A 14,644-nucleotide genomic window follows, 5' to 3' on the forward strand; every position below is an offset into this window, starting at 1 on the left:
TATTTTTTTAAAAAAAAATCAACACTGCCAAATTTATTCTGGACCTCTTTAGTTAGTATTTATTATGCTGCTCTTCATTTCAAGGGAAATGTTAAAGGCATTAGTCAAAAAGACGTTCACCTGCTCTGTAGCAATATCACATCTGTGCTACCTTTTGAAAGGTAAATACTAGCTTTGATATACCAATTTATTTCAATAAAACCTGTAGCTGCTAAAAATTTTTATATATACTTTTAAGAAACTTCTGAGCATAGAAATACAGAATACATATAGAAATTCATAATTATAAAAGATCAATTATCTATATTCAATGCATAAATAAACCGTAAACCAGAATTTTTCAAACATGTTAATTATTAATTGGTGGTGAAGCTGCTGTGAGAATATAGCAAATGGGTGAAATGTGTCCTAGGAAAACAGTGTAGAAGTGCAGCTGCTCCAAAGTGCTGGTCTAAAATAACATTCAATTATTGTTACATTTTAAACCTCGTAGGATATAACACCATGTAGAAGTGTGATTTTAAAATTGGTGTTTTTAAGCGCCTGTGATGTAGGTGAGGGTTTTTAGCAAACAGCGGGTATGAACCTAAAATTACATTAATCTATTTGCTGCAACAAAATTAAGTTGATTGGTTATTGTTCAAATTAATTTGTTAAACAAAGGAGCAGTTTTTGTACAACAACAAAAAACATCTGAGAGAAGAACAGTGTTGGTGCTCTTGTACTCCATTACTTTTCACAAGACTCACTAGAAATGCAAGATATGTATAAAGAGTAATTTTGTCTCATTAAACGACAACCCTAGTGGTTCCTCTTCATCTCCTTAATTCATTTCTTATAGTTTTTCTTGTCACATCCACTTGTTTTATGGCTTACTAACTTGCAAGTTATGGTCGTAATTTATGGTCAAAATTGAGTGGTAGCAAATCACAGAATATTTTCATTGATTACCCTAAATTGTCTAATCTCCTGTATGTTTTTAGGAGTTGATTGGGTGGTATTTACTGATTGCCTTCATCTAATTTAAAAATCAATCAATAGCAACAATGAGAGGTGGTGGATAAATCGAGTCTAATGCAGCATAACTGCAGCAAATATCCATCAAAGGCTCATTCTCAATCAAATTTGTGGGAAGTTTTAATACATAAACCAAAATGTCTAAAAGCCTTACTTCTACAGCACATCATTTTAAAACTGTGCTCTGCAATGTGACATCTTATTGCTCTTATGCTGTCTATTTAGGGTGATTTTCCACTGCTAAAATGAACATATTTCAGTACAATAAAACTGCAGCAAACAAGAAAAAAATGTGATCATCTTTGGTTTAAAAGCACTTTGTTCAATCTTCCTCCATATTATCTTTGTATAATAATAAGAATTAACATAAAATCAGCTTTTCTTATAAACTGTGTGCATTTTCCAAAAGATAAACATTCTAATAAGTGTCTTGATGGGAAATGTATTTTCTAATTTGAGAAATCAATTCATTAAAATTATTCCTTATGTTTTTCTTTTTTAAGCATCATTTGTTTCCTGAAGTTTTGGAGAGCAAATATGAAAGACACCATCTGGAAGTCAGTATTTTAATTTCTAGACAATATCTGGACAAAAACATAGTATGCAGGAAAAAAAAAGGCAGAAAGCAAAGGCAAAGCTTCTTTCTCAAGTGATGGCAACACAAACTTAAAATGTATCTTTCTTAACTGACATAAGACACAAAACACCATTTTCAATTCTGGGTTGTGCCTAGATCTTAAAATTACATTACCTTTCAGTTTGCTATAGGTACATAATGGCAAATAGTTAAATAAGCTAAGGCCAGAACTATACCTCCATTTATATCAGGCTGAGGAGCTTGGAAAAACAAGTTAAAATTGGCTTCCTTTCTTGGAAAAATTTTAATCCATATTCAGAAATAGCTCTTTAGTATAAGAATTTACTTAGCAAATATTGAGTGTATATAGTTAAGAAGATTCAGCTTTTATTTCTTGATAACATTATAAATATGAACTTACATAATCTTTGTGCAATGGGAAGTCCTGATTTGAACCTTCAGGTATTAATACATGACCTATGACGGAGAAGAATTTGGAGTTTGGGGGCTTCTTTGTGATTTTGCAATTATTTGATTTTAGAGTTGGGGTGCTCATTCTTTTCTTACTGTATTCAAGCGTCTAGAACACAGAGCAGAGTCAGGGAACAACCGGATCACTGGAAATCACAACTGTATCTCACCAAAGATGTGCACTGAACAGAATTTTAAAAGAGAAAGCATATAACCTTCCCGAAAATATTAGAAAAGGACAACGCCTCTGGAGTAATCAGAATAAAGACCCTGAAATTATATACATCAAGAAGTAGAAATTCCTTGTTTTGATTTAACTTTGCAGCTGACCACTCTGAGACAGGTGTCAAAACCTGTGATATTTAATTCTGCTTAGTCCACATTCAAAGACTATTTATCCTTTTATCTAGAACTATATCCTCGTATTTTACACATGCATACATTCATAGCCATATGCCAAACTAGATTGTCTCACATTTGTAAAGATTGCTCCTATTAATTCATCCTTCTATAGATTTGGTCAGGGATTAAAAGAAGAATGGGGAGGTACTGAGGTATTAAAGCAAAGACATTTCTCTCAAGTCCGTTATACTTTCTAATCAGAAGTGAGAAGTGTAAAGCATTTTATGAAGTGGTTTTCTCTCTTGAGAAAACAAGCTCTAAGAGGTTTGGATGGATCTGAATGAGCTTTGGATGAATATTCTAGATTTTGGTACTTATCTAAAGAACATACAAGTTACCTGGCTATCAACTACCATTAGTACAGACAAAACCCTGGGTGTGTACCAGGTCAGGCAAACACGAGCACTCTGGAAAGAAATTCTCCTACTCCAATCGATTTTAAAACATCCTTTGTTGCTAAATACCCTTAAAAAAATCTCTGCTCTAAGCAAGAGATTCACAGTGCACATTACAAATATAAAAGACAACCACCAAAGAGAACCCTACCAGCAGTGCACTGTTTATTAAAATTCTGACATTCTGAGGTATCTTCTTGCCAAGGGCCCTCTTACAATGACATCTGTACACTTGTCATTACATTGCAGTTCACATTACTTACATAAACATGCCACAGGGAAACCATGACTGATATAATTTTTATAAGATTGAAAGGTAGCCATAGTGATCATTAAAACAAACCTGAGAGAGCCTTCCTGATGATGGAATAGATTCAGTTACTTCTTCCTTCTCTGTGGGTCGTTAGTTAAAAGGGGCAGGGGGGAGGAGGGAGAGAAGGCCATATACTGCAGGTGTTTTATCCTTTGTAAGGAGACTGCACTGAGACAAATGATTCTAGCTGGCATTTTGTACACACCGGAGATTGCTTATCGATCCAGATCAGAATATTCAGGCTGGCCCCGGGGAAAAGGCAGAGTATTTTCTGAGGGAGTTAATAACCTGGCAGCTGAGCTGTCTTGTCCAATTCACTGAACCTAGGGCTCTAATCAGGCCAGAGTTTCTTATTTTGAGAAATCTTGCCATATGTGTCTGCTAGCTGCCTTCCACTCTATTGGACCAGTGACAGTGATTGAAATGACAGCCTATAGATAGAGCCTAATCAAATTGTTTATTATCAGCCTAAATCAATATGTATAGATTGTTGAAACATCACTGTCATGCCATGGAAAAGTCATACTAACACTACATGCTGCAGATGTAATTCTAGAATGTATTTTTCCAGCCCAAATTACATCTGAATTTAACAGAGTAAAAGAAATTATAATGGCATATGAGACAGTGAAAAATATACATGTTTTACACATTCCAATAAAATAAAATTAAGGATTAATGCTAAAATGTCATTTTGTGCACTGCTTAAATATGTGCTTCCAATATAGAAGAAAAGCAACAAGGTTTTAGGAAGGGAAAACAAGATTCAAAGGAAAAGTATTTTGTCTTGCATGTAGAAAGGGAAAGATCTCACACAGGTTTCTGTAAACACATTCTGCAGGGAGAAACAAACTTCTGTGCACTTAAAGGTGACTTCTGAGGCATTCACATCACAGAAAGGAAAAAGTAGTAATATGAAATCCTTTGGTACTACAATATATTGCCCCCAAAAGTCTGATTATTTCATAGGGAGTTCATCGGGGCAAACAACTTGAAGTCTGGAAGAAAGAGACTGCAATCGCAAGCATCTAGAATTTAATGCAAGAGTTGGTTTCAAAAAGAAAACTCCACCTTCTGAACTCTCTTGGGAACTCTTTTTATACAGAATACATAGGGAGCATTAAAAAAATATTAGTAACATAAATGAATCAGAGTCTAACGGCTTAATTAACACCTCAAGGGGCTCAAAAACAAACACAAAAGAAAGACAAGAGATGAAGAAGAGATATTCCTGGTAGCATGGCATGGCATTACCTCAGCCTCAGGAGAGGCTTGGTGATCACTTTGGCCCTATGAAGCTCACCTGAGCAGGATGTGTGTGAAATTCTTCTCTAGTGTTATTGAGCTGAAATGGATAATCATTGCAGGCTTCGTGACCCAGAAAGAGTCTGCTTTCTATAACTTTTGAAGTCAGTCTACAGGGTGAATTTTGCACTACCTAATGTGTCCTGTAGAATTACCTTATTTCCTTGCTCTGCAAGAAAAGTATTGTGGAAAATATTTTTAAGTATTCTGACTAGGTAAAGGGGCCTTAGCCTTACAGTAGGATATACTTTTTGCCCTGAATAATGATGTAAAACAGTCTTCAGATTATTTGCAGTATAATATACTTTTGCATATCCCCCTCATTTTTTGATTATTGGATTGAGTTACTTTGTCAAGTGTGTAGCTTCAAATATAAATGTGAAGCATTACACGATATGTGTGAATAAAAATAATATCGCCCTGTAGGTTGTACTGATTTCAGGTGGTATGTTTTCCCTTGGATAAAATAGACTTTTTTTTTTTTTTTTTTTTTTAAAAACCCTGCACACTCAAAGCTCTCCAAACAGCAATTATCTTTGGCTGACTGATTCTAGGAATTTTCCTACTACATTCAAAATAAGTATCTTCTTTTCATTGCATTTTTGAGAAATAAAAGTAGTTATTCAGCATAAAACTTCAGCATATAACTATTTCTAAGCACATGCTTAAGTCCCTTCTAAGTCAGGAAAGATGTTAAGGAGATGCTTAGCTTTAAGCATATCCTTAAAGGCCTAAATAATAACAGAGGAACGTTCTCTTGATTACACTTTTGAACCTACTTGTGGAGAACTCATGGCTACATATATAATATGAATACAGGTGGCTGAGTTTAGTCCACAGCTGGCATAAAAACAAAATTAAACATTTAAAGTGTTTTTACCAAAATCCAGCAAAGCACCTAGGTCTACTCACAGTACTGATTTAACTATCTCAGTTTATAGTTACACTGGTGCAATTTCCTAGCATGGATACAGTTCTACTAGTATTTATCTTGGCGTAACTTACCGTGACACTATTACAGAAGTGAATGCCACTGACAGTCACGGTAGGATAGTGCAAACTTACAAGAGATAATACCAAAATCCAATAAACTGAAAATGCAGCAATCAGAGGGGCATCAAAAATAGAAAACACCTACTATGTGAAATTTTTCTGTGACAGCTTTGTGCAAATGCATAATGAAATTCAAAGTCACATATTCTCTCTCCCCAGTGTCCATTCTCTTCCCTACATGTGGTAAAGCTGCCTGGTATTTCAATGGCCAAGTGAGAAGAATGGTGTCACCAGGACCTTCGCTGCCTTTGTTGGAAAATCTGTAGTGAATGATGCTGGAAACATCTCACGATTTTCAGCTTGTTTGCTCTAACAACGTAGCTCAACACTGCTGCTGGAAACTACATTTCCCTCCCTCTTTGGCAACAAGCTTCTTATAATGCTGTAAGAACTCTGTTCCTTCTTTTCTTCCCTTGCCACTGAAGGATAGGCCAAATTCTGCCAAATACAACTTTCACAAGGAGTCACTCACTAATCACGTACATCTCTCTTCTGGATCTCTGGTTATAGACTGCATGGTTTGCTGCTGAGCACTACTGAGACTTTATGGCTTCAAAAGAAATGATACGTGTTTTAAATAGAGAGAGAATGCTAAACTGTTTGCAAAAGAAGAATTTTAGTGCATCATTCTTTTTAGAACTGAGCATTTTCTGTGAAATAGGCATCACAATTAGACTGCTACTCCTTTCAAATTAAAGGCGGTCTTAACTGCTGTGCATGAAACATATTCCTGCATCTAAGCTTGTGGAAATAAATTCATTACTGCTCAGCATCTGACCAAAAAACTTCTGATCTACACCCAGCACTTCACAAGCACATTTGATCCATATTTCTAAAATAACGACAGTAAACGTGATGGTTTTATTACGCATGACTATCAAAATGCTTTGCCCCTTGAAGTCTTTTATTATCCATTTCTAAAATCTGAAACTCATCTTTGACAATCCTTTTACATAAACCTCTCAACAGTCATTGCCTTATTTGTCTTTTTGCGTTATAGAATTATTGACAACTTCCACTAGATGTATCACTCTATTGTAGTATATGGACACACTCAATAAGTGAGTATTAAGAAGTATTAACCATCAAACGTACTATTTTTCCCCAACTGTATGTAAGAGTAGAAACTAAAAGTAATTTTTAATTAATAAGTGCTTAAATTTATTTCTCTTAGCCACTATGCAATCACTATTATTTTCTGTACAAAACCGTACTGCTAAAATTGAGAATAGCAGCAGTTTAGCTTGTTTTTCTGATAGCCTCTGGCAATCCACTTTCAGTTTTCCTGGAAACCATAAAGAATTTAGCAACTTCTCTTTTTGTCATATGAACCATATAGCCAGCAACTCTGTGATTAAACAGATTTCTCCACTACCAGCAAACAAAGCCCTTGTAGAACTAACTATTGCTGGTTTTTCAGATGTGATGTTGCTAAATAAATCCAGCAATGTCACCACAAAGCCTTACTTATGCTCAAACTCACAAACTTTGCAACCTAAATGTCAAAAAGTAAAAAATTACTATTTCAGTGAGAAGGAGAAATACAGTATAATTTAGCTCCATGCCCTACAAAACCTCTACACATAATCCTGTGCCACTGCAGAGACACAAATAATTGATGTACTGTACAAATCAGGCCTGCAAATATGTGTGCCTTCCAAACTGTGCTTCAAACCTCATTACATTTAATAGTTCCGTACCAAAATGCCAAGTCCCTCAACAAAAATTTTGGCTAGTTTTATGTACTTAAAAAAAAAAAAATAGTACTGAAACAGTGCAATATGGAAAAGTGTAATATTAGAAGGTTTTAAACTCAAAGTACACTTCAGGAGCATAAAGGTGCATTAACCAGAAACTGTGATGGTGAACTTCCATAAGAAGGTTTAAAGAAGTGAAAGCCATTCCAAAAACGGTGAGTCACACTGCTAGTTTTCATTATGGCACTTTGTCTCCATCAGTTGGAAAAGTTGTTGCCGTGCTTCTTTGCAGGAGGTGCTGACAACCACCCTTTTCCATATTCTGCACTGCCATACTTTGTGCAGAGTTATATCTGGGAGACATGCAACTCCGTGGACAGTGCACATACACTTCTTACCCCTTAGTTTGCTTTAACATGAAACACAGCTGATCTAACATGTTAGGGTGGATCAGTAGAAGTGCAAACAGGCCCTAAGTTAGTATCAATATACTATTGCTTCTTACCAGAAGGAGGTGGGTATAACTTTGAAAATGAAAAACAGAGACTTGTGAAACACTTTGTGGAGTTTACCTTTATAAACACTGTGGAGAGAACCAGGGATTTTGTCTGCAGAGAGGAAATTGCCTAAATTGTCTGGAAAAAAATCACTGACCCAGTCAGGTTCTGTGAAGCTTGTGGTCAAATATAGCCTGGGGCTCTCCTGCCTTATGTATCTTGCTCAGAACATGTCGCGCAATGAAAAAAACATTTAGAACGATAAGCAAACACCACGCAGGGCTGAGTTTGAATAGGCGTGTATAAGCTTTGCTTCTGTATGAGTGTCTCAGAAATACTACATTCAAGGTTTCCTAGGTGTAAATTTACAGACAGCACATGCAAAGAATATTAAGGTTACATTATTCAATTATTTTAAGTAGAACACTGAGTACATCAATGCTACAACGATACAAATTAATCAAAGAAGAAAAAGTTAAGTAATTGAAACTGATCAGTGAGATTGATAAATTCAGAGAGAACAAAAACTTCTGCAATGCATATTCAAGAGCCTGAGTAATTAGCTGTAGCTGTAGATAGATTGGTAATGTGCCCATTATTGTATATCTGTGGAATCTACTTCACTGAGGAACCAAGCACATTTTTTGTGGTTCACTCCAGATAACTATATAATATTAGGAGGAAAGATGGTCTTGTGTTTTAGAGCATGGTATGGAAGATAAGAAGCCTCTGAATCTTATGGCTTCCTATGCGTCTCTGGGCAAATAACTTAATTTCCCATCTGTAAAATGCTTTAACAATCCTGTCCTGTCCCGTGCTTGGACAATATATATATTAGGAACCTTCAGATGGAGAGCATAAAGATGAGTAGCATTGTGGCAGAAACTATACAAGTACAAAACTCCCCATGGCCACATCCTATTTATAAAAGAATCTAATTTTTCATGTCTCTGAAAATATTTAGTGTTTCTCCTCCCTCAGTCTTTGTTTTCCTTCAATTATTGCAATTGTTTTTTAGATATAGAAGTAGTCAGTTCAACACTCTCCACTATCTGGTCCTTAAAGTTTTTTTAAAACTTTTAAAACTTTTAAAAACATTTCACACTGTGAGTGATCACAGCATCTTACTCTAAAACATTTCTTCTACCAGTGTTTCATAATAGAATGCCAAATATAATCCTTACCTGAATGCATGCAAATTTGACTAGATCTTTCAGTCCCCAAGGTGTCACTACATGAATTGAAGATCAATTTTTTGTTTGTCCTCTTGTTTCTCTGAAACTGCCAGTGAGCCTAAGGAATGGGAAGCATGTCATATCGTTAGAAAACTATCCAGTACAAACTTTTTTTCACTTGTCTAAAATGAACAATACTATAGTGACAATACTTTAGACAGCTGATACAAGATGCCCTTGAGTTTAACGCAGAATCCATGTAGTATTTGTAATTTACTTTCAAGATTAAAATGGTGGCTAAAACTAAATGTTTTAAGAACAGTTAACCTTTGAATACTTACTATATGATACTAACAGTGAAAGCCAGAGTGGCACTGTTGTTTCTTAGGCTGAAATCTTTCCGCTTTGTGCTTTTAGTCCCAAAGACTAGGGCTTCAGTCTTCATAGAAAGGCATATTTCTGTAACAAGCATATTAACAGGGATATTAGCTTTATTCTTATTGTGCAATTACTCTGCACGTTATATTGTCACAAAAAAAAGATTTTTAAAAAGTAAAGAATCTGAAATATAATATCAGTCAATACGATATACAGCAAACTGATGGCAAATCAGGAGAAAGTCCACAAGATACAATCTAGGGAAGAAATGTAGTAATATTTTGTAACAAATCTCTTCAACATTTGAAACTTCCATAAAGAGGGAAAAGAGGATTCTCCTCACGAAAACTGAACAGCTTCTTAAGGACTCCTGGTTAAAAAGGATCTTTTTCTGCTGGACTCATGTCAATAATAATAATTATTTTTTCTGTATCTCCTTGAGAAATTTCAGTGTTATATAGGTGCTAATTCTACACACTGAGAAAGTCACAAAGATGCCTTTATCTTTCAGATAAAGAAGTCATATAGGTCCATGGTCTCCAGATCTCTGGGCTCAAGAGTGGAGTGGAGCTTACTGATACCAACTGGAAATAGGACTGGTGTCTTTTCCCTTCATGGCCACAGTTGGTGAGGCAGAGCAGTGACCACTGTCAGTTTTCTTTTTTTCTTTTTAAATGCTGTCAGCAACTTAAGCTATTGTCTTCATTTCAAAAAAAAAAAAAACTATTTGAAAATCTGACAATGAAAATCATACTGCTGTCAAGAAAGTTTTAGTGAAAGGTCAGGAAAATGTCAGAGGAGGACATTGTAAAAAGAATTCAAAATAAATGGCTCCAGGTGAGAAGGAAAATTCCTACTACAAGCCAAGGACAACACATAGAAAACACCTTACAGAGCTGTCTGTCAGTTAATGCTATATTCACTGTGACGGACTATCTGGTAGCCCATTCATGTGTGTTATTTATAGTTGCATCACTGTATCTGCAAACAGATGATTGCATATGCTGTATCTGAGGTTCCAGGCAAGCTACTTAGCGTACTTTTAACAGGTTATGAGTAGCTACAGATTTATACTTTCAAAATTCTTTAGAGCAAAGCAGAGTTTACCTTGACCAAGTAAGTTAAAAACAAAATTATAGACTTCCTACTAGAATTTTGATCATGTTCCAGAAAGTCCCCAGAGCACATCTGCTTTCTAGCAACTACATTAGGCACTGTAGCACTTTATTTGGATTGAGAAATCTCGCTTCCCAGCTCTTATCATCTCCCCTGTTGACAGTAAGCTTCTGCAACACATCCAGCCTCTGCAACAAGCTGCAACGGCTCTGTCCCCTGCCTCGGGCAGGGTCCCGTGCTCATATCCCAGGCTTTTAGCCTGGGAACTATTATGTGAATCAGCCTACAATTTTTGTAGTCTTATGTTTCTTTGCTGAGGTATTGCTTGATGCTGATACTTACGGTGTGTATGGTGTTTTCAGAGCCTCTCTCTTGCTGCTTTCTTGAAAGGCAACTTTTGCAGACCCTGAGACTTTCTGAGTCTGTACCTTTTCTGACACTGACATAAAAGTAAGCAGGGAGGGCTGCAAGAGAGGACATGCCAGGGGTCATAATGAGAAAGCCAATTTCATTCTGTTCTTGGAAAGCCAGAACTACTGCAGGAGAGAACAATACAAAAAGCTACTCTAAATTGTGTGATTCTGAGCAAGGGACTAGAGAAATGACTCAGAGAAAGACAGGGAAAAAAAAAAAGAAAGAAAAAAAAATTCTCTTGTCTAGCATTAATATACTCAAAGAAATATAGGAAGACAAATTCTTAATTAAGTTTTGGGAGTGGATTTACTTTACAGTACTCCATATAACTTCATATACCATATTCACACCATACTTATTAAAAATAAATGGGTGAAAAGGAAAAAAATGCAACTGTCAAAGGAAAGGTTATTTATGTTCAAACTGTACTTGAGAAATTAGTCAAGGGCAATTCATGCATGTGAAAATATGATTTGTAACACTGCCAAGGTCGATAAGACCTTAGGGAGTAAATTCTGGCCATACAAATCAAAGATGCCCAGAGGCAGTTTTGAAGGTGAGTAGTGAGGCTTTAATGCTTTAAAAAAGCCTGTTAATATTCCAAAAGAACATGCAACAATACAAGAAAAACAAATAACTTGTTTTTGACAGGAACAAATGGTTGCTGTACATCTGTCTCTCCACTGACAGGATTGCCCAAGCTCCAAATCACAAGCATTCCCGCATCTTTTTTCTGTCCCACTATTGCTGGCATTCTACCTACTTAAAACAGAAAAAGGAGTGGCACTTAATCAAGGACCTTACGGAGAGTTCAGATGGTTCACAAGGTTTTCACTTGACTGCCTATACCCGCCCTGACATTTTCTCTATGATAAAGTCCCATCCCACACACTTACAGCAGGAGGATCTTCACAGGAGTAAGGATCTGATTATGCCTTCCACCTGGAGAAATGAGTAAATATGCCATCAGTGTGACTGCAGCACTTTTTTCTGTTGTCGTGTGACTATATAAAAACACTTTTATGTTGCCTTCTGAAAACTGTGCATAAGGTAGAAGTTTCCCTCACAGCTCAGATAACATAGGATACACATATAGCCAAAGATATCAGAAATCAAAATGATCTTTAAAATTTTTGAAGCATCTCAGCAGAATCATTAAAAATAGTATGAATTACCAACAGGACGTGTTTGTTTCTGAGTCAGACCTTCCAAAGCTGAAATAAAGATGAATTCAGAGTTGGCAATTAGAGCTCACTACGTATTTATTTCATTTCTATTAATAATAGGTTTTTGAATGCTCCTGTGTTGTACCAGAAACTTACTAGTTTCTTCTCAAAGAAACAAAACTTTTTTGCAGTTGCTTCTGTGTAGGTCACATTTTATTCCAACCTTGCACACAACTGAATTTATACATGCAGAAATCAACAATATCTCTTTAGGGTACATTCAGCACTAAGTGCTCCAATAGGCATGTAAAATTGTGTGTTTGATATGAACATACAGGTAAAGTGAATGAACTTCAGTCAAATAACAGGTCACCAGGCAGCCATCAGAAGAAAAAAGCTGCCACCTTCAAGGGTGGCAGTCATCAAAAGGTAAGTGCCATTGTCCTCCTACATTTTTCCCATCCTACCTATTATTCCTGTAAGTTGCTCTGCTAAACTCATAGAGATGAGGTTTTCATACTTCTATGGCTCTGAAGAGGATAAGGGAGCTTGGTATACTGCCTGGGAAATATACTAAGACACTATTATGCTTATTACAGTCACTGGTTATCTGGGCAAATACATCACGGAAGAGAGTATGGAAACCTTGGAATCACAATTGCTCAGATCTTGAAATTAGACCTGCACATACTTGATTCTTCACATAAAATTTCTACCTTCCTCACTGCAAAGAAAGAAGTGAAGCTAAAAAATAGGAACACTTCCTTGAGATGTGTTGGTGAAGATCAAAGAATATTTGCTTGAGGTTTCCAGTGAAATTTTGCCAGAGGACAAATGGCTGTATAGGCCAAGATAAACTAGAAGCTCTATAAGCAGAGGAGGACTGTGTTGGCTGTGTTTGGAAGTCAGTCGAAGCCAAAAACAGCTGCTTTGTTATATTCTTGGACTGGAAAAGCCAAAAATAGCATTATGAAATCAAAATACAAAAATTATTATATTTCAGATTAGGAGACCTGTAGCTGATAAACTGACACCACTATTCCAGTTTCCATTCCATTTCTTAGCTGAGTCATAGCACTTTATTGTCTCCTTTGATTTAAATGCTCCAGTACTGTCTCACATTCGCTTCTTTGGCATTTTTTTTCACTCCATTACAAACCAGTTGACAGCTTTTCAGAACTACCATCAGATTTCATTTACTCACTATTTAAGTGAGTGCTTTTGCCTGTGGATACCCTCAGAAGGCTTTTACAGGAAGAAATTTGCTGACACATTTTGCCTAGCATTCATTTTCATAAAACAAACATCAGCTACTACAGGAAAAAAAATCACTGCCTTATGCTTGCACATACTCGGGCACCATTTTGCAAGGGAGAAATTAAGTTTTACAAGATATAGATTACATATAAACAGCAGGCAAGCTATTAAAAGGACAAACATACTTACTTGAGCCCTCTGTATCTATTAGGACTGACTGTCCTGGTTACCCTCAAACTCTTCTCAGCAAATTTGTTATGTGCCCATAGGTGTGGTAGGTTTTCCTGTAGGGAATGCAAGAAACACACTGCTCTCCACCTAAAGGACAGAGTTCTATCTGTGGCATCTTCTTTGGAGGGTCCATATTGATATTTTTAGTCCTGCAGGAATAGGAATTCCCCCACTATGGTTGCACTGTCCCTCCTTCCCACAAGTCTGCAAAATCCACAATCTCTTGTGCACATGACCACAGCTGAGCATCAGTCAATGTCATCCTAAATGCAGTTTTATCTGCCCAAAGAGGTAGGCAAAACAACGGATGTTTCCAAATACTTATATATTCATTGTTACAATAGCTGATCTGAAAAAGTTTCATAGTTATTTAGAATAGATTTCTAATGAGTTCAGGACCAATAAAAGAAGAAACACCTAAAAGAAACATAATAGCCTATACTTTATTTTCTCATTTAAGGTCTATATGTCACAGGACATTTTCAATAATTAGATAGGAACAATAAAACCTAAGAGGCTTAGCCAATTAAAAAGAGTACATTATTTTAAGAAATAAAATATAAATAAACTTAGGTAATATCTCAATCAACATTCATGCATTTTCATTAGTTGGGTATTTGTCTTTATATATTAGAGCAATAGTCCCAACACTTTTTGCTTCCAGATTCAAAGATGCCTTTCTGTTAAACTGTATAGGGTAGGAAGAATTCTACTGCATACTGCTTCTGGAGGAAACACAGCTGCCACCTGCACCAACATCACTATACAACTGGTTGGCTTTTTTAGAAGGCAGAGCGAAGAATAACCATCTAACTACACGCACGTAGCCAATTTTAGCTAAGTCAAATACAATTATTCTAGCTAGAATTTCATTTGGACACTATTAGTAACAAACATTCTTACTGAGGGAAGTGCCAGGAAATTTTAATTGACTGTAGATATCCAAAGCTGCCATGTAACACATCATCTGAAAGATGAATTTAGTGGGCCTAAATTTAGTTACCATATAACCTGCATTTTGGTTTACAAGATAGAATGATTTTGTTTCACATGACAGTTATTGGGCCTATTTCTACTAGCAGTTACGCCAGCGAAAATTTGGAATAAATCCATTAAAGTCAATGGCTCAATAAAACCAGGATAAAATTAGACTCATGTCTACCAATTAATAATAGCCAAG

The sequence above is a fragment of the Nothoprocta perdicaria genome, unplaced genomic scaffold, assembly GCF_003342845.1.
Source record: "Nothoprocta perdicaria isolate Ctin4 unplaced genomic scaffold, notPer1 scaffold_18, whole genome shotgun sequence".
In the NCBI taxonomy this organism is placed as follows: Eukaryota; Metazoa; Chordata; class Aves; order Tinamiformes; family Tinamidae; genus Nothoprocta; species Nothoprocta perdicaria.